At 40.1% G+C, this 27,712-nt stretch overlaps 1 protein-coding gene and 1 long non-coding RNA gene across 2 annotated transcripts in view; one reads left to right on the top strand and one right to left on the bottom strand.

The window, feature by feature from the left end:
* The window catches only part of LOC145436426 (protein NLRC5-like), a 233,178-nt gene that overhangs the window by 165,645 nt on the left and 39,821 nt on the right, over window positions 1–27,712 (top strand). The gene's annotated exons all lie outside the window — the stretch shown is intronic.
* On the bottom strand, window positions 964–3,079 carry LOC145449488 (uncharacterized). The gene is made up of 2 exons (XR_013918275.1): window positions 1,994–3,079; window positions 964–1,307 (listed from the first exon to the last, which is right to left on the bottom strand). It is a non-coding gene; the product is annotated as an uncharacterized LOC145449488 (long non-coding RNA).

The raw sequence follows: 27,712 nt of genomic DNA, 5'->3' as shown, positions 1-27,712 counted from the left end.
ATTCTTTGATTGCCTCAGTTGATAGATACATTTAGCGACGTTTAAAACGTCATTCAGCATTGTGGCATTATGTGGCCCGAGTCGTCGCTAGGTATCGTGTACAGTGTACAGTACACACTGTGTCCCATTAACATAGGCTATCACTTCATTGAACGATAGGATTGGAATTAGCAGTATGACGTCACGTGACGTCATGAGGTTCACGTTCGCGTTCACACAGAACCTTCCAAAAAGGTTCGCGTTCACACGAACCTGAACCTTTCAGAGGTTCACACCATCCCTACCAATCATCTCATAACAAACATTTGTAGCGGTGATGGTATCACTGCTCGACAAATTTGTATATAGAACTGCACATAACAATTGTTAATGCCTTGAGGTTGACGCGTGGAATGAATTCACCCTAAACAATTTATTTCATTTCCGAAATTTTGATATGCGAAGAAAGTGTTGTTCGATTTTTTTTCCGATCCTGGTATTTTCGTGTTGTCTGAAAAAATAAACGAGGACATCTTAGATATGGCGCGCTCAATATTCCTTCCACACGGAGGGAAAAACGAAGTAACATAATTTCCCAACTGCGCGTTAGAGTGTCCAAGAATAAAGGAGGGAAAATAATAATGGGCTGTGAGCTCTGGATATTTTTCGCGATGCCGACATAGTAATAATTGCAGTTCAAGTTATCCTCGTATGAGATTCAGACGAAGATGTTGAAAGTTATTGCTAACATTTTGTTTTATTTTTCAAATAGTTCAGTGTAATGAGCCGAGAACGTAAGTTTATTTGCTTTAGGCGAAGCGTTACAAATACCGATGTTGGTCACTGCAGTCTCGGACAGTAGGTTCAGACGAAACTCAAAATATAGTCCGTCAATCCATATGACGTCGTGCAATTGTACGTAGGAATCATAGTAGCATCATTTACGACTAGCGGCTATCTGCCTGTTTAAGATCACACAGTGACGCATATGAAAGAAAATGCCAAAAAAGCATACTTCCAAAAAAGATTCGAAGAGTGCTCCAAAGATCCCAAGAACACATGGAAAACCATTGGAGAAATTATCAACCTAACTAAAGGTAATGCTCCCAAGAGTACTGATGACATCCAGCTACTCGAGAATGGCAGCGTCATCAAAGACCAGCTTGCAGTAGCAGAAAAGTTCAATCGGTATTTTTGCAACATTGGTCCGGATCTTGCAGCTTCAATACCAAACTCCTCCGATGACTTTCTCTCGTACCTGAGTCCTGGCCCTCAGAAATCCATTTTTCTTGAGCCGACAAGTAAAGGAGAAGTTGCGATCGTATTATCTGAAATGAAAAGTAACAAAGCAGTAGGACCCGATCTCATCCCAACTCACTTTCTGAAGCTAGTCTTTAATATTATTGGTGATGTTATATGCATTTTCTTTAATGAGTCGATACGTCTAGGCATTTTCCCAGATGCACTGAAAACTGCCAGAGTAATGCCAGTGTTTAAGAAAGGCTGTAAAAAGCTAATTTCTAACTACCGACCAATATCTGTTTTGCCAAATCTTGCCACGGTTTTTGAGAAACTGATTGACTGCCGACTTAAGAACTTTTTTGAATTGAATGCAGTACTGTCTCCGACTCAGCATGGATTCAGATCCAACCACAACACCAACCATGCAATACTATCAATTGTAACGGACTATTACAAAACCATCAAGCAAAAAGAAAGTGGCTGCAGCATTTTTATCGATCTCCGCAAAGCTTTCGACACAGTTAACCACAGAATCTTAAGATACAAGCTAGAACACTATGGAATCAGGGGTATTGCAGCAACTCTACTTGAAAGCTACCTGGCAAACCGCAAACAATTTGTTAAACTGGGGACATTAGGAACGACTACCAGAGATATAACTTGTGGAGTGCCACAAGGCTCAGTCCTTGGACCGACTTTTTTCCTCATTTATATTAACGACATTGTTAATGCATCTTTATTCCGCACAACGCTATTTGCTGATGATACTCACCTCTTCATAACCTCCAACACTTTCGATGATCTGCATGCATCTGTGAATAGGGAACTCCCAAAAGTGTCGAGATGGCTGCAAGCAAACAAACTAAGTTTGAATGCAGATAAGACCGAGATGCTCGTTTTAAATAATGCCAGTCATAATTTCACTGTGAACATCAATCATAAACAAATCTCAATATGTGACTCAGCAAAATATCTCGGCGTCACCATTGATTCGAAATTGTCTTGGAAGCAGCATATTGAATGCACAATATCAAAACTAGCTCGGTGTGTGGGAATAATGACCCGTCTCCAATCTTTGGTTTCCAGATCAGTACTACGAACCATCTACTTCTCTCTTTTCCACTCGCATCTGCAGTATGGAATCGTAGTATGGGGAAATGCATGTACAACATTTTTGTGCAGAATTCGAACCCTGCAAAACCGTGCGATACGGCTGATATCATCTGTACCTTTACGTACCAATTTATCGCCTTACTACCGTAAGCATCGAATTTTGCGAGTTGATGAACTGTATCGCTTCGAAGTATCAAAAGTTGTTCACAAGTATTTTTCCAATAGTCTGCCCCCTGTGTTTGATGACTTTTTCATACCTGCTAAACATGTCCATTCCCATTACACGAGATCTTCGTCTAAAGGAAACGTCTACTTACCCCAACCCAATAGCAACCTAACTAAGAGATCTATCGACTACTCGGGACCTATCATCTGGAATGCATTACCATCACATATCCGTGAATTGCCTTATAATAGATTCAAAAAAGCCCTACTTGATCACCTCTTGTCGTTACACTAACACTGTTGCCCTACCTCGCCCAGACATTGCTTCATTGATCATTTGCTACCATTGTTTAATTTTTTTTTCTATTTTCCTTTCCTAACTAAACATTTCTTACAGCCAGACTGTTCTGAGTCAAGTGTACCTGTTTGATGCTGGTGTGATCAGACTAGATGACCTTCATGGTCTTATCGATCATTCCTATCTAATACCGAATACTGTGCACGCATATTTTCTGTACCACCATCACTGCCGTTTGTTATGTATTTTGGTTCGATGAAAATAAAGACTCTCTCTCTCTCTCACGCGTACTTCAAGGTTCGCTCGTTTCTCGGACCAGTGGCTGTTGAACGAAGTCGTGTAAATTAATTGAATGGTCGGGATCGGGATTAGCCTAGTCCGAGCAAAAAATCAGTATTATCGCTTATTCTTTGCAACAGATTCGCATAGAAACATCGATTGGATCGAACACTGTATAAGAACAATTGATTTATGTACATACCAACACTATGTTTATGGACACATAGATGCAACGATTCTATAATTACGATATAATGACAGCCGCTATTGCAGACAGGCTAGCTCTGCCGATGATATTCCACTACCTCCACTGCATAGTGCATACAAACCATGATTGCGACGTTTCAAACATCAGTCGTGTAAGGTGTACCCAGACAATGGCAGCTACTGGAGATGATACGTGTATTCTGTTCCTCCTCGCCACCTCATCCGCGTAAGCGGTGTCTTACAAAGAGCCTAGAGGTCGGGAGTGCTATAAGTCGGCAGTTACGGAAAAATAATGAACAATATCGACCTGGTGTAAATGACCATAGTAGTCGACAAACATCATGAATACTACAAACAAACAAACTTGTATTCTGTCACCTGGAACGTGTCAGAATATTCTACTGGGATCACACATGTGCGTGAAGGCACTGTGAATTTGAAATACTCTATTTTAATGAGGTTGAAATCGGAACATTGCCCGTTGATTTCTGATCTTTACCATATAATGAGCCACAAGGAACGTCTGTGCCGAACGTGATTGATAGAAGAGACGTCCGAATGCGAATCCAGTGTGCCAAGTGTATGCCTTCTAGGGAGGATATACATAACACATGACAGTATGGGCTCCATTATTGAGTCCATACACAATTCTGCTATTGAATTCGTATAGTCAGTTGTCACTCTATCACGCTAATTTTACGGATTTTCGAAGTGGCCTTGTGCACAAGACCATAGTAGTTAAGAACCATTCACCAGACATATACAACAGCAACTACAACAACAACAGTAATCGTATCTTCAACTTCACCGCTGTAAGTTCCGAATACTCAATTGCCATGAATTCAACGCTGCAATGTTTGAACTAGTTAATATGTACCAATATCAACCCACCCGCTTCCACTAGTATCGAACAATCAACGGAAACAAACAAATTATATCAATCGGTGACTTGAGCCGACTTGTATCTGTCGTAGGGGAGATGTGGTACCGATGGATCAAAAATTACAAAATGATCTCTGGCCCTTAAATCTTCAGCCGAGAATAACAGATCTTTTGCCGGCTCAACACTTCGATACGAGCTCTACCTATCGCGGACATTTACATGAATATCCGCCTTTTCAAAAAATATTTATAAACGTTTAAAATTTGTTGCTCGAACGTGTCATCGGTCCCCACCCGGTGGGTCCAAAGGCACACGACCCTGGGACCTATGAGACATACGCTCAAAAACTCAAATTTGTTAACTTGTTTTGTTGTGTACTATAAGCTAAGCTACAGCAAGTCAATGAAGAATGTTTCGTCGCGACCTACAAGAATAAAATAGATTATATCAACTCAAATGTTGGCATAATATCATGTTTTGATTTACGTCTAAATTTACAAAATTAATACCACATACATATTATCCGCAAATCGACATTCGACTTTCAAATACCTCGTAATAGCGATAAAACACCGCAGGTAATATGATTTACAGCCTATATATATGTAGGCGAGTTTCTGTTGTTAAGTGATTAGTTGGACCATCTATATTGCTTGATTTGGCTATGGTACCATAGGTCCCCCACCCCATAAATATTGTAATTAACTTGAAAATAGTCCACTCGAGGATGGTATTGATTCAAAGAATATGTGCCATTATATACCCTGATACAAGTCCTATACCTCACATCAAAAATTATGGCGGGTTTGTTAGTCTGAACGGTGATATGGAAAAATGCAAATGTCGATCCAAATTTACTTTACACCCCCTAAAACGTAAATCATTCGTCACAGACCCCATAACTCACCCAGGTCGAATTTTTTTGCATGTGAGGAAAGATTCTGTCAGCATGTACTTGTAGACAAAATCACGGAGTGTATTCTTGGAATTATCATGGAGAATTTTTAAAGTATTTTCGGTCCCAGTGATCCATCGGTACCACATCTCCCCTATATCTCACTGAGATCAATGTGTTTTGCCATTCGACTCATTGTATATTTAGCGTGTAACTTGCTGCGGCGTGGACTGGAATATAACTGATTTTAGCCAAGGAATTGGATCATATACTCGTGCAACGCACCGGAACTCTTCGTCTCGAACTGTTGAACAGATTCATGATATTCTGTATTTCATATCCGTTTATTTCCAGTATTGTATCACACGCTAGTAATTTAGTATCACATGATTAATACCATGTCGGCAAAGGATCAAGATCGAAGCTCTGCTGTGTCCGATGCAATGTCTGCACCAATATCTGCCCAGACAGGCGGTTAGTAATGCACGTCATATTGGAATGCATACTCACCACCAATATTAATATTAGCAATGTGTAATCATTGAATATTGATTCGAATGCAAATCAAGCCATAACTAAATATTGGCCAATAAGAGATGAAAAGGTTTTCATTATACCGTATTTTGTTATTATGCTATCTTCCATATCCTTGCGCACATAACAGCAATCACGTATGTACTAGGAGCCGCAACGTTGGCTGAAGGTGACAATGTGAATCAAAGTTTCATAAAGAGCATTGTCAACGTCGTGTGTGGAGATCAGATCCTCCAAAACAAAGCTGTTCGCGATATACTCAGCACGGAAGGAGAAGCCAGTGACGTACACGAAGGTTTGTGTAGTGACCGTTTATTCAACTCGAAGATCGGAGATAATAAAGTTGGATTAACAATGAAGTCGATTATCGCGGTCGTCCGAATTTATCAACCCAGGATTAAGGAAACCAGTTGATCGCAGCGCAGAAATGTCAGTGTTAATCTCATAATTTAGCAAGCCGGAACAAACTATGGATAAATAACTATAAAAACTGCGTACACTGCTAATCAGTCCTACGCACAATTATTCCCGATAATGACCGTGCCGATTGTTCCTAGGTAATGTCTTCACTAAACAATCAACGAAGTATGTACATTGTACACTAGGGCTGTTCAAAAATAACCTTTTTTCCTGAATCTTGCGGGTTACTTGATTAAATCGTTAGGTTGCCTTAAAAAATGACGCACACCAAATTTGAATTCATTCCAACCAATATTCGCGGATTTCGTAGAGTTTGAAAATTTTGAATTTGCCTAAAAATGAAAAAAAAAAAAAAATTTCAAATTTTTCTGCCAACCCCATGAAATTGTTGCGCTGTCTTCAAAAACGATGCAAAACAAATTTGACTCAATTCGAAGCCGTAGAAGTGGAGTTATTTCAGTTTTTCTTTGATAATTCTGGGATTATCCTTGATTGGTGGATCATCCCAGAATTATCATCAAAAAACTTGAATAACTCGGCTTCTGCAGCTTCGAATTGAGTCAAATTTGTTTTGCATCGTTTTTGAAGACAGCGCAACAATTTCATGGGGTTGGCAGAAAAATTTGAAAAAATTTTTTTTTTTCATTTTTAGGCAAATTCAAAATTTTCAAACTCTACGAAATCCGCGAATATTGGTTGGAATGAATTCAAATTCGGTGTGCGTCATTTTTTAAGGCAACCTAACGATTTAATCAAGTAACCCGCAAGATTAAGGAAAAAAGGTTATTTTTGAACAGCCCTATTGTACACGCTATTGCAGAGCGATATCAATATTCTATAATCCGTTTCTTAGCTGTACCGTACAAATTGGACACGACTTTCATTTCGCGGTGATGATAATTCTACCTATTACAGTGGCAGTATAATTTTCAGCAGGCTGCTGTTTCATTCAACAAATCTACACTTTCCAGCCTATAACGCGTTTTCGCATTATGATGCAACAGATAACGCCACTTGATTGAAAACTCGGGACACCTCGACCAACCATCGTGCGTAACCTTTTCCAACTTTACTCGTCGCGATTAGAAGTATTTAATCATAGGATTAGCATTCGCCCGGATCCGCGAACTTTATTATCTCCGCCCTAAGTCCCAACAAGTAACAATAGATACCGAGCAAATTATAAGAAGAATACAGGGGTGATGCATGGATTAGCAGCAGTGAGTCTCAGTACTACGAACCATCTACTTCTCTCTTTTCCACTCGCATCTGCAATATGGAATAGTAGTATGGGGAAATGCATGTACAACATTTTTGTGCAGAATTCGAACAAACCGTGCGATACGGCTGATCTCATCTGTACCTTTACGTACCAATTTATCGCCTTACTACCGTAAGCATCGAATTTTGCGAGTTGATGTACTGTATCGCTTCGAAGTATCAAAAGTTGTTCACAAATATTTTTCCAATAGTCTCCCTCCTGTGTTTGATGACTTTTTCATACCTGCTAAACATGTCCATTCCCATTACACGAGATCTTCGTCTAAAGGAAACGTCTACTTACCCCAACCCAATAGCAACCTAACTAAGAGATCTATCGACTACTCGGGACCTATCATCTAGAATGCACTACCATCACATATCCGTGAATTGCCTTATAATAGATTCAAAAAAGCCCTACTTGATCACCTCTTGTCGTTACACTAACACTGTTGCCCTACCTCGCCCAGACATTGCTTCATTGATCATTTGCTACCATTGTTTAATTGTTTTCTATTTTCGTTTCCTAACTAAACATTTTTGTACAGCCAGACTGTTCTGAGTCAAGTGTACCTGTTTGATGCTGGTGTGATCGGACTAGATGACCTTCACGGTCTTATCGATCATTCCTATCTAATACCGAATACTGTGCACGCATATTTTTTGTACCACCATCACTGCCGTTTGTTATGTATTTTGGTTCGATGAAAATAAAGACTCTCTCTCTCTCTCTCTCATCAACGCATGTATAGGATAACCGTAGAGATAACGCGTGAAGTTCGTGGAAAATCTCGTTTTTCGCTTATCAGTACTCCAACAAACCAAGATTCATGCTGATGTTTTTCATGTAAGGCAGTGTTTCTGAAACTTTGGTACCCTACGTGGACAAACCTAGTAGCGTGCAATATTTTCAAGTAGCGCACGTCGTATTTGACCATCATGTTTATTGCTCTCTCAGTGTTATTTCGAGTTGTATTTGGCGGGCTATGGTATTTGGGGACAATGTAAGGGTGGAGTCGAACTCAAAATGTGGCGTTTAAGCACGCGATTAAAAGTATGGCCGTTGACAAACTCGAGGCCTTAGTTATTCACTTTTTGACGATTTGGCCGTGAATATATTGTGTGAATTGCGGTGTGAAAAAATAATGTGGTTAGATTCACAATTTAACTATAACATATAGCAGAACGGAATGTTAAGAAGGAAATCATGTTACAGTGTTTACAAATCCCCCATGAATTTTCCGTCAAAGGCTTCCAATGGATTCGCAAGACCGTAAATTCCCCACAACCTTCCATTCCGGCATTTCAATATAAAACCTGGCAGCATGATGTGCAGAAACGAATGGAGGATGCATGTGACTGCAAAAGGATGCAGAAGCTTTAACCTAAAATAGAAAGTTTCCAATATTGAGAAGAAGTAGCCAAAACAGCGGCGACGGGTCGCCTAATCTGACAAATGCGTGATCTTGTCCGAGCATGATGCAATACACAATGGTATATTATCTAGCTTCTGCTAAATGTACACAATGTTGGATGATAACAATAGCGTAAAGTCACCCGTTCGTGTGTCTGGCATAATTATCAACTACACCAGGGGTCGCCAACTCAAAATGGGTCGCGGGCCACTTTTCAAAATTCCCGGAGGCCGCGGGCCGCAAGACTTCAATATCAAGATTCAAATGGGCAACGCAAACAACCGCGTTTCATAACTCTGCGTTAGTACAATTCTGTGCTCTCTGACATGGGCGACGGGCATAGTCACCACGAAAGAAATAATATTTTATTGTGCAAACGCAAATGCAACAAAAAATTCACGATCATCAATTTCATTCTATTTGGAACTATGAGCTGCGCACGATACCTGACAACACTCTGTAGCAACTATAACAGGGGTGACCAACCTTTTTGCTATTCACGGCCGCATTTCGATTACTCATGTAGCTTGCGGCCGCATAATGAACAAACTGGGGCCAAATACCCACGTTAAATTGTCCATGTCCATTGCCGGTATACTCCGGAGTAATCTATTTACTCATATCGGTTTACTATGCGCACCGAAATTGTGAGTAGTAATGTTATGAAGAGCCATAGGGATTAGTTCTGTAGTCGCGCCAAGCGCGAAAATTTTTTCATTTTCATTTGTGAATTTTGTCAATAATTATTAGCATAAGTTTGACACATATTACTATCAAATATTTATCCTTTCTCGGCCCATGTGATCAGATTCACCGGTAGAGTTGATGCTGGGGATGTATTGGAGAACTTATGAAAGTTATTAATGCTGTGCTGCATCTTTGGGTGTGCCAATTCTTATTACTCCCCTTTGTTGCATGCAGTTATTTCTTGGCCTCCCATGAGATTTGTCGGTATAGTGGAAATATAGCCTATATTTGATTCGCCTAAATGCAGGCCTACCCGAAAAAATTTCATTCATGATGAGGAGAACACGAATAAAAACTATATTTCATTATGGGGAGCATGCATCACATTCCTCAGCTATTTGCATCTGTACTGTGGGACTCAAATTACAAAGGACACTACTATATTAAAATCGAAAGTTAACACGCATTAAACTGCGCGTAGCGCGAAGAAAATTTCAAGAATCGCTCAAACCTTTCATTAATATGGGAGTCAATTCGCAAGTTCAATTTGCATATTGACGGCCGCCAACACATCCTAATTGAATTAAGTGTCGACGGCCGCGTACTTTTCCTTAATGCCGGAGATTGGCCACCCCTGGATTAAAGTATCGATATTGGGGTTAGCTAGACACGGTAGCGCTACTAGCTGGAAAACTATCTCCTCGTAAAGCATGGTCTTTTGGAGAGCCTGAAATCGTTTTTCAAGTGCCCCAGTCTCCGCAATGGTGGGCCATTGCACGTCAAGGCAATATGCCCATTCATATCAGCAAATTCTTCCTCAATGGAATGATATTACCATGCCGAAACCGTATCAGATTGCGAGGAATAGTGACATTGGGCACAGTAGAATGGCTTACTGTGAACACCAACAACAATATGTTCAAACTTAATTCAATCAATCAGCATTTCAAAATGCTTTAGTAAGCGTTACACCAAAATTTCTCAAAATCAGGTCGCGGGTCGCAAAATATGACCTCGCGGGCCGCATGCGGCCCGCGTGTTGGTGACCCCTGAACTACACCGTATCTCTACTCATCGCCAGTAATCCAATAAATATACTAGGGATGGTACGAACGTCGTTTTAAACGTCGCCGAATGTATCAACTGGGGCAATCAAAAGATATAATAATCTTCTTTGACGGTCTATGCCAACCTGACAATGTAATCGGCGTCTGAGTATTGCTATGTTGATATTTAGCACACATCGATGAGATCTCTACACAAATATTATTGATTGGTTGAATAAGCATCATTCGCTGACTAGTCATACTTGTAGTGTATTCCGTTCTTGATGTTGTGTGATTGCATGGCAATCTTACAGCAAAGAGTCACTCATTATTCGATCAAACTTCTGTAACTGAACAAATAAAAATTTCGGATTACCAAGGTGCATGCCTGTTTACTAGTGTTGATTTTTATGCTGCCAGGAGTGACAGCACCATGCATATAGTGGCCCGCAGTTGAAATGCAATAAATTTCAACCAAAGATGTTATAATGAAGTCAAAATTGTAATTTATGAGAAAGGTAGACAGTGCAGAACTTAGAAAGGTTCGTTTGCGAACGTGAAACTCTAAATTTCTGAGGTTACACAGAGAACGCGAACTTGAACCTCACGTTCACACCAGACATGGGGTGATTACTTCGTGAATGTAATCGATTGAGATTACGATTACTTCTGAATGACGCGATTACGATTACGATTACGATTACAGCAAAATCAGGAAGTAGTCGATTACGATTACGATTACATTGTAAAAGTAATCACGATTACTCACGATTACATTTATTTTGCATCTTAGAAGTTACATTGGAAGACAATATATGGATTGCGCTGATTGCTTTAAAAAAAGACGCGATAATTGCTTGTTATGTCATAAAGTACCCATTGCCTATTTTATAGAGGACGATTTATCGCACCCAACGATTTGCATTCTTGCCAGGTCCACAACCGTCGCACCCCAAATTTCCTAATAAGGTGAGGAGCGAGCTCGAAGGGGACTCAAAAGTATTTCGTAAACCAACACAAATTATAGACTATTTGCGAGAGATTTCATGAACTTGAAAATTATCTACGAGCATCGCGATTTAAATGTCTCAACTAGATAGCTTGATTTTGAAATACATACGCCAAGAAAAAAAGCATGCATAATTTGTAGTAATAGGCATTTAGGTGCCAGTTAATACCGCGCCACGTCACACCAAAACACATCTGCAGTTTCGGCCAACATGCGAATCCACGAAGTGTGCTACTAATGAAAGACATAGGCCGAAACTTGGGGTATGTGTCCATTGTCAATAATAGTAATAGTAATAGTAATAGACTAATAGTCCGGTCCTTCCAATCTGAGCCCACAATGCAAATGCCACCCGGGCACCCACAGAGCATTAAAGACATGGCAATTAGTGTGTGCGTCTCACGCACGTATTTTTAGTCTGCTACGTTTGGGCCACAACAATATCTTTTGATTATACAACAGACCGGAGGTCACCAATTAACAACACACCCCAAAGTAACTAATTATTACAAGATACAAGATTTTATAATTATGAATTACGTGCCTCCAGCTCTTCAAGTAAGTCTGACCATAGACGGGTGACCGAATACGGGCCATAACCAACAGCATATCGAAGAAATTGGGCAACACGCGATAAGCCTAAAGGCGACGCAAATAACCGTTTTACACGCGATCGCAAAATTTAGTTAATATCCTGAAATATGACTACATGCATATCTCAAATTTCCCGCGTATATATGCAATGCATATTGTATAGTCATTCCATATACATGTACCAATATGAATATTTATTTTTACGCCTTTTTTCCTTTTCCATATGCAAATAAAACTGCCATTTCGTGTGTTTTACTACCCCCCAATACTCCTCCCCGGAAATATCACATCCCATATACCCCAACAGCGGCTCCACCAACACCACACCCTACCAAAACCACCCAATAGGAGATATCGTCATCCTGGAAATGAGAAAATTACCAGGGTCACCATAAACTAAAATGTAAGGTAGGTAATTGGGAACATAAATATTGAAAATATCATAATTACGATGATTGGCAAATTTCTAAAAATGGACAAACCCAGAACATGGAAAATTATTGAGATATAAATATGACTGAAAATATGAGTTCAATTTTCGTCACGCTCCAATAACACCCTAAAGACTATAAACCCAAGGACCATTTAAATATAAAAAGAATGGTGCAGGCGTATAAGACTTGAGATCTTAAGTCCAGCCATCCAGGATTCACATAGGCACGCACTATATTTCTTCTTTTCTTACTTTTGGTTATTATGCTTTATCATGCACTTTGAAATAAAATCACTAAAGAGAGACCATCGGGGGCTGAGAGAGGATTAAAAATGAATAGTAATATAATGAAATTACCAATATTATTGACGAAATTAAATCTTCAACTTGAAAATTTACTACCCTATGGGGACCCAAGAGCAAAGTTTGGAGTGGAGGACGATTTGCTGTGTTTGTCCTGCCACGCTAACATTGTATATAAGCCGATGGCTATGGCGGCAGGCCCAAATGTTGAGTAAAGAATTGTGAAATAACGATTAGCGCCCGTTTCAAGTAGAATCATATGAGAATAAGAGAAAGTAAACATAAAATTCTGCCTACAACTTAATACAGATAATGTAATGCAAGCGGCCATTACGAGAACCAGCTCGGTTATGATATATATCAGCAGCTGTTGATTTTAATGCTTCGTCGTGGAAACCGTAATGTTTTATTTGACGAGTAGGCTACAAAATTTCAAACCTTTGTCCGGTGTACGTTCGTACTACATAGGCCTACTGCTCGCCAAGCAGCAACGGTCAAACCGCGTTTAACTAAGCATAACCAAACATCAATACAAAAGCTACTATTTGAAACTAGGCAGAGTGGTGGTTAATTATCCTGCTGCGAGGTAGTGGCGTCTGGAATGTATTGATAACCTGATATGCAGTACGGTGAGTGTTCTTACAATCACACAAATGTACATGTACATCGAATATCTATTCACTATGTATGGATAGCTGGATACTTCTTACGCAATGACGAGCAAAGCTAATGGTCCCTTTCTGACGTAATAATGAGCATTGGCATTTGAAAATCTGACGTTTGTGCTATCACTAACTGGTATAATACCTTTTCCTTGTTCACGAATGTTCAGTTTATCTCATAGTCCTGTTCAAATAAAAAGTAATCGTTCTTTTGCAAAGAAATCGATTAAATATGGGAAGTAGTCGATTACGATTACGATTACTTCGGAATTTTCTCGAATGTAATCGATTGCGATTACGATTACTTGAAAATGCTGTAATCGTCGTAATCGATTACGATTACTAATCGCGATTACCCCATGTCTGGTTCACACCATACCCTAATAAATTCCTTGTGCTTGCGTCGGAAGTCAGTTAATTGATCTAACATACCCCTGTTTACGATGTCTACACAAGCTGTGACAAGATATGTTTATCAGTTAGTAAATTTATTTGTCCAACTGAACACCCAAGACTCCAAGACTCTGATGATTTAATATGATTTAGTGTGAAATGCAATCGTTGCACTCTCCTCGTTTTGCAATCGATAAAAGGGACTTCTACGGAACTTCAACAAAGATGGGAAAGTTGCTAAGAAATGTTCATACCACGACATTATAGCATTTAACCCGTCTACTAACGAATCAGCATCAAAATGACGCAAACCAATAGTGAGGGCATATTCACTATTATTCGGTTGGCCTTTATTCCATATGAGAGTATTGGAGATATCATGTATTCAATTACTCGGTGAACCAATCTCCGCTTATGAAAGCCAACCATTGCGGAAGAATTAGGAGATGTGATCCTAAGCTTTTTGAAAAATTATTATGGTAGTTAAAATGATAAAAATAATGGTCAAGTTCTATCTTCGTTTGTATCAGTATTACAAAAAGATTTACATATTGCACAAAGCCAAATTCTAAATTTATTCAATACTCGAAAACACTCTCTTCCAAATTATCGTACTTCGTTCTGATCGCAAGTCTCACAGAATAATTAAACTATTTGTTGTTTGAAAAATTGTTTGGTTCGTTACAAAACCTTAATAGCATTGTTAGAGATTTTCGATTGAATACACCGTACACGTACGACCACCAACGACGTGAACACATATTCATAAATCTGACTTGAGTGCACAAAGAAGAACATTTATTTACGGATTTTCTCAAACAGTTTCCCATAGTCCATACCGCCCACGTTTACTTCCACCGCTCCCAATCGCCTGAATTATAGCTGACGCAAGACATCATCTGCAAAGTTATTGCTTTACATTTCCGTAGTTTCCATATAGGCTGTATCCACTGGCTCGTGTGGTTTTGCTTGTCGTAAAAGTCGGCACTTTTTCGTCTCCTTAACAAAATCGTCCTCAGAGGGGGGTATTATTTTAGAGATTGTTAGCCCCAGGGCAGTACGGAAATTCCATTAGCGAAAATAGAATGTTACATCACTGTTTCTCGTGCCAATCATCATTTAGTTTCCGTGCGAGACAGAATATTTTCAGCTCCATATCGAATCATTTTGTAACAGTCGTCTGGCAAACGCAAAGCAACGATTCATTGAAGAATATTCGAGGAGACAAAAGTGAAATGTCTGCATTAGAAAATGATAAAGGTAGGCATCGCTATCAATCTTTTCGTTCATAGGTCGACATCGGCTTCAGCTGTTGCACTCACGTCAAGGTTGGAGTAAAAACTTGAAATATTTAAAGTAGTACATGGTAATATTTATAAGACATCGTAAACCCAATTCAAGTGGGGTGAGCTACTCTCGAAATTGCAAGTTGCATCTTCGCGGCAACCAAAAACGACTGATGACTATGCAAATCGGAGAGTTTTTTTTCGAAATAATACTCTAACAACCATCACAGAGGTGTAATCTAGACTAATTGATTTGATTATTGGACTAACTAAACTGACAGAGACCAATTACTTTCTAGTTCGTGAAAGTCATAGGGTGATAATTAAGTAATTCTGCGTCAAAAACTTGTATGTAGAAATTGAGATCATCTGAAAACATAACAATTCAGAAAATAGATGAAGCCTACTCGAGTACTCAGAAAAATAAAAGTGCTCGGTTACTGATCATACTTCTGGTTATTTTGGTCGATTGTCAATCAGTTAGCTGTATCCACCTCAACAGATTAACATGCAGGCGTAAATCCCGCAACGAACACGCCCCTGTGTATGAACAGGTTCAGCATGATTAGGCTTTAAACTGAACATTCATGCACTAAAAGATCAAGCTGCATCCCATCTTTAAATCAAAGAATGTGAATCAATATTCGCTAAGCCTATGCACATCAAATTATTGTCAATTTCGAGTAATGACGCCGGGATGTTAGTTTCCTGGAATATACAGACGTTTATCAGACCTGCGACCATTTCACAGAGTTTGAGTTACAGATATGAGATTACGGATTTTCAGTAATCATGTACTCCATCGCGAATTTAATTAACCTAGTTGATCTTAAGTGATCCATCACATGCCATCTGGACTTCCCTAGATATATTGCATTACATGACATAAGCTCGGTCATATACTACGTCGTATTTCTATGCGATATAAAAACACCGGTCGAGTGTTGTTTGTCCTTCCGTGCGATTGGAGTATATGTCACAGTATATATTGGCTTCACTTTGCATCAGAAATAAAATTACCTCATTTCGTATTAACAGAAAGCGCAGTTGCTGAAGTGTCAGAATTTTTTTTAAATATAATATAGGCTATATAAAATACGAATCTAGCGCTCAAATATTCGACATGCACGATTATCTTCACACAATCCAATGATGTTGCAGCTGTGGATTATTGACTACGCCAGTTTCTGTACCAAGTCGTCGACACATATATCATCAGCATGTTTCCTAATACAGATTCATTGCCTGTTTGAAACAATATTTCCGTTTTCAAGATGATAAATACTTAAAATCCAAGTTTCATCGTATGGGAGCATTAACAATTCAGGCCAATAAATTTTTTATTCAAAGATTTTGCAATGCGGTTGAATTGATAGGTTATGAATTTATGTGATAGACACTACAAATTCGTTTGAGGTATGTGCCGTGTTCGGATCAAGTCTCACTACTTTCGAGTCACGAGTCATCTCGAGTCATCCCACATTTTGCCTCGAGTCAAGTCAAGTGAATCGATTTTCGAAGGTGATTCGAGTCAAGTCAAGTCACTCATTTTTGGAGATCACTCGAGTCCAGTCGAGTCAAGACAAGTCAAGTCACGAGTCAAGTCTCGATTTGAGTGAAATTGCATTCTCGAAGCATGAGTGATGATGCATTACATTTTGCTGACTTGGGGACTGGCAGATTAATTGGACATGTTGAATCAAATACCAAATATAAAGTTAAATATACATGCAAATATGGGTTGTATCGCTCACGTACACTTAGAACTGGTGATGAAATACGTGGGTAAGTGGTGCGTATAGCTACATGCTATGGTCTGTTATTGTCAATCAAAATAGAGGATCGAATACGAAGCATTGAGGCGTCGAAACAAATTGATATGGTACAGTTGCCTACACTTCCCATCTACAAATCTGCGATAATATAAACGCATAAACTATGTTCGTTCCATTTAAATTATACAATATGTTTGGTAGAGGTAAGTACTGCGTAATGTAAGCATTGGGCCGTCTACGAAACAAAGATGCGTTACTGTTAGATTAATCTACTACTACGACGACGACAACGGAAGCAGAGATCGTTTCGTTTGCGGTCAATTCAAAATGAGTAAATGACTGGTTGCCCTCACAAGTGCGTATCGCAAACAATCCGAATCAACACCGTATACCGGATGACATGGAATTGACTCGCAAATTCTGCGGCGAGTCACGAATCAATTGACATTTTTGAAGCGCCGAGTCAAGTCAAGACATTTTTGCAAGTGACTCCAGTCAAGTCAGGTCATACAAAAATGTTCACTCGAGTATGACTCGAGTCAAGTCATTACTTGAGTTACCCCAACACTGGGTATGTGAAATGATGCACTAGATCAGTGTTTCCCAACCGGGGAGGAATTCCCCCCTTGGGGGGAATTTTGCAATTTTTAGGGAGGAATTCCACTTTAGAATTGTAACGGATTTCCCAAATTGTTCATGTCCGAACTGTCATGTAGTCAACCAGTTATATCAGAACGTATGCTCCTCATAGCTGTTTTTTTGCTGAAAGTATATTCAACTGCTATTTGAAATCTCTTTCTCACATACAAGGTCCTTGTTTTTTAAAAACTAGTTCAGATGTGCTGCAGTTCGCAAGACAATTTTGTAGGCCAGAGACGGCCTCTCAATCAAATATATTCTAAGCGAGCAAATGTCCTGCCGAATCTAACACAACAAGGCCTCTAACGAAAGTATTTATCTTATATTTTCAAGTCAACATTTTCATAAAGTGACAAAATATTCCAACGCCATCGACTCAAGTCAAAGAGATCGCTAACCTCTACTCGATCGAAAAAATGCATGTTAAACTTGGTACAATGTTGCCGAAACAGAATGAGTGTCCTAAATTTCAATGAGCTCAAGCAGGAAATCTGATCACGTGTATGTCGTATATCAGGGTATATATCAGGGCTGTAACCAAGTCACGAGGCTCCGAGTCACAAGTCAATCTCACTTTAATAGTTTTGACTCGAATCAAGTCGAGTCATTTTCAATTCACTATTGAGTCAAGTCCGACGGTCCAAGTCACCGAGCATGGGGTCGAGTCAGATCATGGTATTATGACTCGAGTCCAAGTCCAAGTCATTGTGTTGACTGCTCAATTTCCAGTTGAAGTCTTGTCAGACTCACTTTTTATAACTCTCTTTGGTAATATTGAATGATTTTGATTTATAATATACTAATTTTCTTCACTTTGAGCAGTTTATTGTCGCATTTTCAAGTACCAGGACCAATAGACGAAATTCCAATAGGAAGGTCACTTTACTGTTCTGCGAAATTACAATGAAATATCGGTCTTGGCCGTCTTATAGTCACGAGTCATATGACTTGGTTCGAGTCATGTACAATAACTCCAAGTCGAGTCAATAAACAAATTGTCTCTAGTCGAGTCGAGTCGTTTCCCTATTTTGAAACTATGACTCGAGTCAAGTCGAGACATCAGAAAATGCTGACTCGAGTTCGATTCGAGTGTGTTCAATCCTGCTATATATGAAAGTACCAATATTATTGGCCAAATGCATACGCAAACTTGAGAAAAAAATCGCGAGACCAGTAAATTTATGCATACTGATTTTTCACAGCTGTTATATTAGCGATTAGTGCATGATAAGCCGAAAACACGAATGGAAATATGGGGTCTGTTGAGTCAAGCCTTCCAGAATTTGTTTGATTGGGACCAAGACCATTGTTTTTGGAGGTCTACAAAGTGTTGTTACAGCACTGCTAGAAACAAACACTCTGTACCGCCCGTCTCATTCTTCGGTCAACAGGCGATTGCTCGGTTAAAAATGACCTTTTTTAATCATCGGGCAGATTTCTCCTAAGGGGGGAATTTTGGCTCAAATTTCGGCCAAGGGAGGCACGAGATGAAAAAGGTTGGGAACCACTGCACTAGATTGAAGAGAGATTTTAGGCATTATGAGAAAGCATCGGAAAGACTGAATAAAGAGATAGCATATTTTATTTATCATCCGAACAGTCTACGCGATTTCACACGTCAAATCTTCACAGGTTCTGCAAATTCTGCAAAACTAGGCGAGGGAAAAAATGTCGCTCAAACATTCGAAAATAGCTTTGTAAATGCTGTAGCTGGGAACCAGATTATTCAACACCATCATCACGTCATAGTTGAGGATCATTCGGCACCAAGCAAAGGTGAGATATGCATGCTGTTGTAGTTTCAATGTTCACTGCGTTTCAAGGGATTTGTTTATATCAAATCTAGTCCCAAAGTAAGGATATGGTAACGATCGTTTCGCGGGTTACGGGGCGTTGATACCTGGTTCGTTGCCAGGGGGGATTGTGTGAAATGGTCTGAAAAACACCGATCTGAACTATTGACTAGGAGAATATATTTTTACAACAGACAAGTCCCAATACGAACTAAATATTCTTTCACAGGGAATACTTAAGGGATGGTGTGAACCCCTGAAAGGTTCAGGTTCATGTGAACGCAAACCTTTTTGAAAGGTTCCGTGTGAGCGCGAGCAGGAACCTCATGACGTGACGTGACGTCGTATTGCTAATTCCTACCCTACATTTCAGTGACGTGATAGCCGATACTAATGCACACGATATCTAGCAACTACTCTGGCCACATATTGCCATAATGCTGAAGGACATATAGACGTTTTAACCGTCGTTTAATGTACCAATTGGGGTAATCAAATTTAATTAATATTCCCCTAAAATCAATATTTTCCGTCGCTTTGCTAACCATTTCGACGAGGACTTGCAAGGGGATAGATATCCGAACACCCTATCGGTCTAGGCAAGACCCGACAATGTATTTCGCGCCTGAGTATTGCTACGGTGATATTGAGCAGATTGCAAAACGTTTTTTTTACTTAATGTTATTACCCCATTTACAAGTTATACAAGAGTAGCCAACACCCCAATCCCACGGATTTGGTTTTCATGATACAATAACCTATGAAATCAAGATTGACCCGGCCTGCTAGATTATTTTACATCACACAACGATATCAATCTTATTGCTTGGTTGAAAGCATCATTCGATGACTTCCTAAATCAGTGGTTCTCACTGACTCACTTCACTGACCCCTTACGGACCGTCACGGACCCCGCGGACCCCCACGAAGTTTTAGTTCAAATTTAGCTCAAATATCGTGCAATCGTCATCTGTCTTGCACAAATGATATCTGTAGGCTTAGTGATATACCGCAACAAAAATGAAAATAAGATCATATACTATTCAATGTTCATGTCAAGAAATTGGGTTGACTTTTATTATTTCAAAGCGAATTCCGCAACTGCATTTCTGCACAGTGATTCCCAACCTTTTTGTCTTCATTCTCCACTTCAGATTTATTCCGAGCCTTCATTCCCCGCCAAGACCGTAACAGCACTTCGTTACCCCCTCCCCTCCCGAAAAAAACGTTGGTCTTGGGTCCCCCACAGGGTGATAAACCAAATAAATCCCCCCAGAACCTCCTGAGTGAGGTGTGTTGGAAAATGTAAGACCCCTAAATAAGTATTAAACATCTTTTCGGGCGCACCCGTTGCTATATTGACTTCGTTGCATCATGTTATTTCGTGACCTCCTATATCTGCTATGTCACATAATATGGAAATCGCCAAAACTAAAAGCCACACACGATTTCATATTGGTATTGCTTTACTGGCAAATAATTTTTCCCAGCGGGATGGCATTTGTCCTTAGGGGTTCAGATCGTCAGGACAGGAACATTCAGCGCCATCCATTTAGTCGCCCATGGACAATTAAAATATATGTATATTGTATATATATCGAAGTTTTCGGTTACCACACTTCTCGGAGGCGCATGTTACATGGCCTATAACTTCATATGCCTTGGTGCATCGAGGCGCGGTAATGGCCGACGCCGTAGTCTCCATTTCTATAAAATCTACGTATTTTCGTGGTGGAAGGGTATACCCAATAATCAATATATTCGGCAATATTAAACCGGGCCCCCAGCGCGAAATTTTTTGAAAAAGTGGCACAAATTTAAAAAAAATACTCTCTAATTTATGCTAATTCATGAAATAATTTTTGGCCCCTAGGAGCTCGCCCCCTCAATTGTTGGGTTTGGGGTGCGGCAGTTAATGTCCTGTTCCTCACTAGCCTACCCAAAACTTTTTTCATCACAGAGCTGATATCTGCTGGTTTGACTACACAAGACACCCAACCACACCAGTACGCAAGACAATCGTCTATAACTGCAGCATAAAACGATCCAGTAACGGTCAAAATTTCCCAAAAGCGGTATTTCACGTCAAACTAGTCGTGCTGGATGAGTTTGTGGCGCCATGATTGGCCGTCCAGAGTTAAAAATGAGGTTTTGTGAACAACACGCAATATAATTTTCGATACATACACTCCAAAGCAGTTAACTGGTAACGGTAATTGCGCATACGTCTCCGTGAATATGTAGACTGTCCTGTATATAATTTTGAACAAATGCGTCTATTCCCCACCAGAAACCATTGAATTCCCCCCCCCAGGGGAGAATTCCCCATCGTTTGGGAACCACTGATCTAGCAGCTTATCGAAGTTATTACGGAAAATGGTTATGTATATCTAGGGCTGGGCAAAATCGAGTACATACTCGAGTACATATGATCACATGAGTAGGTGCAGCCAAACATGGTCATTGGTCACTACAGTAATCTATATAGGCCTGGCCTACGCACTGTAAGCTGTTGACGAAAATTTGGAAACCTTCAATTATTATTGGTATTTTCTATTGATGTTCATGAATGACTAGATTTTTAACATTCTTCTCCCAAATTACCACAATTCGCATTTTATTGTTCGAAAATAAAGTGCGAAACGGAAGGTAAGACACGTACGGGTCAAGCCTCGCCATTGATTCCGAAGATCTAAATACTGATCGACTTCTCGATTCTCAAAGTATTCGGTGGTTCATCTAACGTTGCGCTACACGCCTAGACGCCTATTTAATCGCCGGTAGAGCTACTTGCCAATCAAGAACGCGGATAGCTATGGCGTCATTTGTAATTCGAGCTAGTTATTGTAAATGTCACGTTCACGGCAGTTCATTTCGCGCCGTAGATCAGGAAGACAATGTGTATTTGAAAACTGCATCGTCATATTGGTGTCGCCATGTCTGCTATTCTCTTTGATAAACCAATGTATCGCGCTATTCAAGATTTCGTGTCTGGTAAGCTACATCGAACTCGCAAGTGATATTGGTCGCCGACGAGACAGTGACTTAAATTTGAGGATTTTCAAAAGAGTTCGAACCCCTAACCCGGAAGACGGCATTGCCTTTACCTCTCGAAGACATGTCTACACTGCCACGGCAATAATTAGTTTGATCGTGATGAAAATTTTCTACTATATCGATCAATTCCGCAAAAAAAATATTTGGCAAAGAGCCATATCTTATACCCAAAAGAGCCATATATGACTCGCGAGCCATAGGTTCCCGACCACTGGTCTAGTTAAAGGGTCTCAAACACGCGGCCCGCGGGAACATTTTGTGCGGCGAGCGAAAGCATTTGGGAAATTAAAGTAATCGACAATATTGAAGTGCCCACTTCACTATGACATCACTTCTAAAATCTGCCATGCGTTGCATGTTACGTCACATTTCAGGTTCATGATGATGAAACATGACCCGTTGATGATTCGTGCTTAAAAATTATGAATTTGTTTGGTGCGACCTTTCGTCAAATTACACTGTTTTAGATTGACTGGGTGATAATAAGCTAAAATGGCTCGAGTTGAGTCGGGTCAAGCGCTAAAATCAGAGAAGGACTTGCGTCTCTGTATAGAGACTTGGTAATCCTGCGGACGTAACAATCTATGAAACTGTCTTGGGGAATATAGTTATATATCAAAAGCCCATACATAGCTTGCGTTGTCCATCAAGTATGTGTGGAAACCATGGGCACTGTATGGCCCCCGTGACACATATTTGGTGACATCTTTGGTGTTGTTTGTTCTCTTTGTCCATGTTATTATCGCTGACGAGTAAGGTGGTGATATTGTTTCACCGCTGTAAGACCTATGGATTCTTTAGCGATTAGTCACTTCTATTTCAGGGGTTCTTAACCAGGTGTCCGCATCCCCGCCATGGTAGGAAGCACCACATTAAGGATACGAGATGCATTGTGGGATCTTAACCTGGGGTCCATAGCCTAGGGTTACCATATTTCTGCTACTCAGATTCCGGACACTCTTCAGCGCCCACTAGTGAATTTCAAAATGAGTTATGACGTCACACTAGTAAAGCTGTGTTTGTAGACTAGAGGTGGTCACGATATGGCCCAGGAGTATGTGGCTGTGTGTTGTGTAACCGGGACCGAAAGCACATGTTTTTTACCCCTTACCGCCCAAATGAACAATGACTTTGAGCCCACACTATGGGGTAATCGATGCAACTTATGGGGGTGCTTTCTATCTGAATCTGGTTTCTAACTATATGCATCTGGTCGTTAAATTTGTTGAATAAATTATGTCAATAATATTGGTTGTTCCGTATATTACTATATAGATACTATACTCTCCGCCCACATTATCAGAGTTAGCGGTAGAGCTGGTGGAGGACGATGAGTTCGAAAATACAGGGAGCGTCATTGCACATCGTTAAGTCATGTTCATGTCCTACCGATAAGATTAAATATCAGCCTTATGCCGGTGCGCACCACGGAGCTTTATAAACACCCCAGATCCAGTAGTTTCCAGCCTGTTATGGCCGCGACTCGATCTCCAATGTTCCGTGGCCCAGATCAAAATTTGACGAGCTAATTACTTAAAGAAGTCAGCACCTTTGCCCAGACTTACTCATGGGCTATTTTGGAAGCTGATTATGTTCAACATATTCGCAGCCCCTAGAATAAAGGCAAATGACCCCCCACGTTTTGAACCACTATCTTTAAATAAAGCATTTCAACGGCCTTAACGATCTCTAGGAATATACTGTTCCCCTATAATTACGATTACAATTAGGCTTATTCCAGTAAATGAGGCTTGTTTTCATTTATATTTTATTGCAGTTTTGGCGAAGGTGATAGTCTACATATTAAAATCAATAAAAGTGATGGTAAATCGCGCCCAGCGCGAAGAAAAATATCATGTATCAGCATAAATAGTCCCAAAAATAAGGTTTTCATGTTGATTTACGACAAAATTATGAGCCTATGCCAAGTCTTCGAAATTCCGGACATTTGGCATATTTTAGAAATTCCTTCCTGACGCCAGATTGAACAGTGAAATTCCGGACATGTCCGGAAAATTCCGGACGTATGGCAATCCTACCATAGCCCCGCCGTGGTAGGAAGCACCACATTAAGGATACGAGATCCATAGTGGAAATAGGCCTATATGCTGTGGAATATTTTCTTAGCCAATTTATTCAACGGGATAATATACCCTCAGAAATTGTGTTGTAATGGACAGTGGGGACCGGAAATCTCATTTAAAGCACAATGTGTACGATCGCAGAAAAAGGTTTAGAAACAATGATATAACTATGACCAAATAATGATTATATCCAAGTTGTTAATCCAAATGTTGCAGGTTTACCTAGGTTCCTCCTCGCCATCCCATTCGCGTAAGCGGTGTCTTACAAAAAGTCTTGAGGTAGGTCGTGCTATAAATCGGCAGTAATAATGCAAAATATCGGCCTGGTGTAAATGACCATAGTAGTCGACAAACATCATGAATACCACAAAAACAAAAAAATTGAGTTGTTTTTGACCTCTTTCAATATTACCGGAAAAAATCTAACGCTGGTTTAATTTGACTTTGGCAATGACAGTAACAATAGCCTACTTATCGCGACTATATCAGAAACCCCGATTAGGCTACACCGCTCACATGCTCTGATATCAGATCAATATTTAGTAAATTCTAAAACATTCAACATAAAATTGTGGCACGTCAAAGGTCCGCTAGCTACAATAATATAATCCGACAGTTTTTACGGTGTCATCAAGTGTCCTCTCGCATGAGGTCTATAACTCGTTATTCTAACAAATTATGCCGGCACAAAAACGATTTGATTCAAACATTTGAAAATGCAATTTGTTCGTGCAAAGCTTGAATAGTATAATAGTAAATTGCATTTTCACGATGCTTTTGGAATGCCTGTCTGCAAGGTGCCGTCAAACAAGGCCTACTTGGATCGTATACATGAATCCGTCATACTCAGCACCGTAACTGCCGCACCCCAAACCCCCAAGTGGGGAGGGGGGCGAGCTCGATGGGAGGCCCAAAATTATTTCGTGAATTAGCACAAATCCTAGAGTATTTTTTGAAAATTTATGCAATTTTTTTAAAAAATTTTCGCGCTGGTCGCGAATTCGAGTAGTCATATATCTTTATTATTGGGTATTGGGCCATCACCGCGCCACGACCCACCAAGACTTACAATCAAGTTTTAGGCCATATAACATGCGACTCCAAGAAATGTGCCAGAACGATTGGCAGCGAGAAAAGCTTGGCCGAAAAGGTCTATGCCCTTATGCAGACCAAAGACTTCGCTATATATACAAAATACATTTTGGTTTAATTGCCCATAGGCGCCTAAATGACTGGCGCCGAATGTTCCCGTCTTTGCAATCTGAACCTCACAAGACAAATACCATCGCGCTGGGAAAATTTTATGCCATGAAGAAATGTCAATTTGAAATCGTGTGCGTCTCTTGGTTTAGAAGCCTACGTTTGGGCGGTTCTATATTTTTCGATATAGCATACTGGAAGTTACGAAATGACATCATGTAACGAAGTCTTATCAACAGTTCCGCCCGCCCGAAGATGTTCAATCATTATTTACTGGCCCTCCCGTTTTCAAGACACTTCCCTCAGCTCTACCGGTAAAATAAATTACGCGAGTAGAGAGGACAATAAATTGATAGCATACATATTATATATGCAATCGCCGGTCTGATTGACCGATTTTATCATAAATTATCGAAAATTTTCGCGCCTCGCCCTGACTCACAATACAGTACAGGTAATTTCGTGACAAACGCGAACAACGTGATGGGGGGGTCGTTTTATCACCCTATAGGAGCCCAAAACCCACGTTTTTTGGGCCTGACGAGGTGCTGTTTCGTTCCTGCCAACGGGTATACGCCCGAAGATGTTTAATCATTATTGAGTGGTCCTACCTTTTCAAACACACCTCACTCAGCTCTACCGGCAAATCTGATTAAGTGAGCAGAAACAAGATAAAAATTGATAAAAATGTATGCAATTCCCGATCATACTGACCGATAAAATCAGGAATTCTAGAAATTTTACGCGCTTCGCGCGCTTAGGCAACAAATGAAACTCCCAATGAATATGATGAACAGTGGTAAACAGTGTATCGTCGGAGCGGGGTCTGGGGGGCTTCGCCCTATGCCCTATAGCCCTATAGCCCCTAGCGCTATGGGGGGCCCAAGACCAAAGTTGTTTTTTTTGGGGGGGGGTGCTGACGAAGTGCTGTTACGTCCCTGTTCATACTCGACCCTGAATAACCTTATCATAATAGAACTTCGACCTGCGGCGTGCGGCGTCATCAAAATTAGGAAATTGGCCCAAGAGGACATTTGAGTTTGAGACCTCTGCAGTCTAGTTATATTGAGAAGTGGGTTAGGGTTAGGGTTGGGTTTGTGATTATAATATCTATGAATGTTGATTTCGGGGTTGTGGTAAGTTTTAGGGTTGTAAAACCACATGCCAAAGTAACGCATGCTTAAGTGTCTCACGCTTATCTGTCGTTTTCAATATGTCGTATATACTACCACATACTACTATACAGAGTTGGATCAATTGTAATTTGTAATGTAATTATTTACATTTTCAATGTAATTATTACATTTTTCAATGTAATTGTAATGCAATTGTAATTTAAGCACTTTTATTTTGTGTAATTGTGATTGCAATTGTAATTTAACAAAAATTTTGCTCAATTACAATTTCAATTACATTAAATTGCTATTGAGACCTGACAAGCACATCGTAAAATAATTGACTTATAATGCATTCTCTTTAAATGTCGACAAGGAATTTGGTGGATGCATTCGCGGAAGCCCTTGACTGCGCCCTTGCGGGCGAAGTTTTTTATTTTTACCGCTATGCTGGCCTCGGCTGCTATTGTATAAAATTATTAGATTACTAACCAACGGATGGATTCGCAACACGTGACTCACGATTGAATACGCTGAGAAGCGAACTGCTGAGCCGACTAAAAGCAGCAGAATTGATAATCCCATAGCTGGCGATCCAAGCGTCGAAATTTGATATGTATGGTCCTAATCGAAAGCTAGTGTCGCACTGATTCTGCAATAAAAGTATATTTCCAGGCAATGGTACCATCCCAAAATAGTCGTGAAAGTCTGGGAATCGGCATTGTTCTGAACAATCGCTGGGCGTAATTGGTCATTGTTGTGGTCATGCTGCTGCCGCGCTCTCACTTTTCAGAAAAGTCGGCCTTAAACGGCTATTTTGGAGCAGTTACATTGCCCTGACGAGATTTTAATTTGTATTTTCGGAATTAGTGCATCAATAGCTTACGATAAAGACCAGATGCATCAAATTTGGAGGCTTGGATCGCCAGCTCTAGGACTACAAAGT

The sequence above is a fragment of the Botryllus schlosseri genome, chromosome 1 (assembly GCF_051294905.1).
Source record: "Botryllus schlosseri isolate E-star chromosome 1, Bs_hap1, whole genome shotgun sequence".
In the NCBI taxonomy this organism is placed as follows: Eukaryota; Metazoa; Chordata; class Ascidiacea; order Stolidobranchia; family Styelidae; genus Botryllus; species Botryllus schlosseri.
Note: the sequence above shows the minus strand (reverse complement) of the source record. Positions and strands in the feature narration are given on the sequence as shown.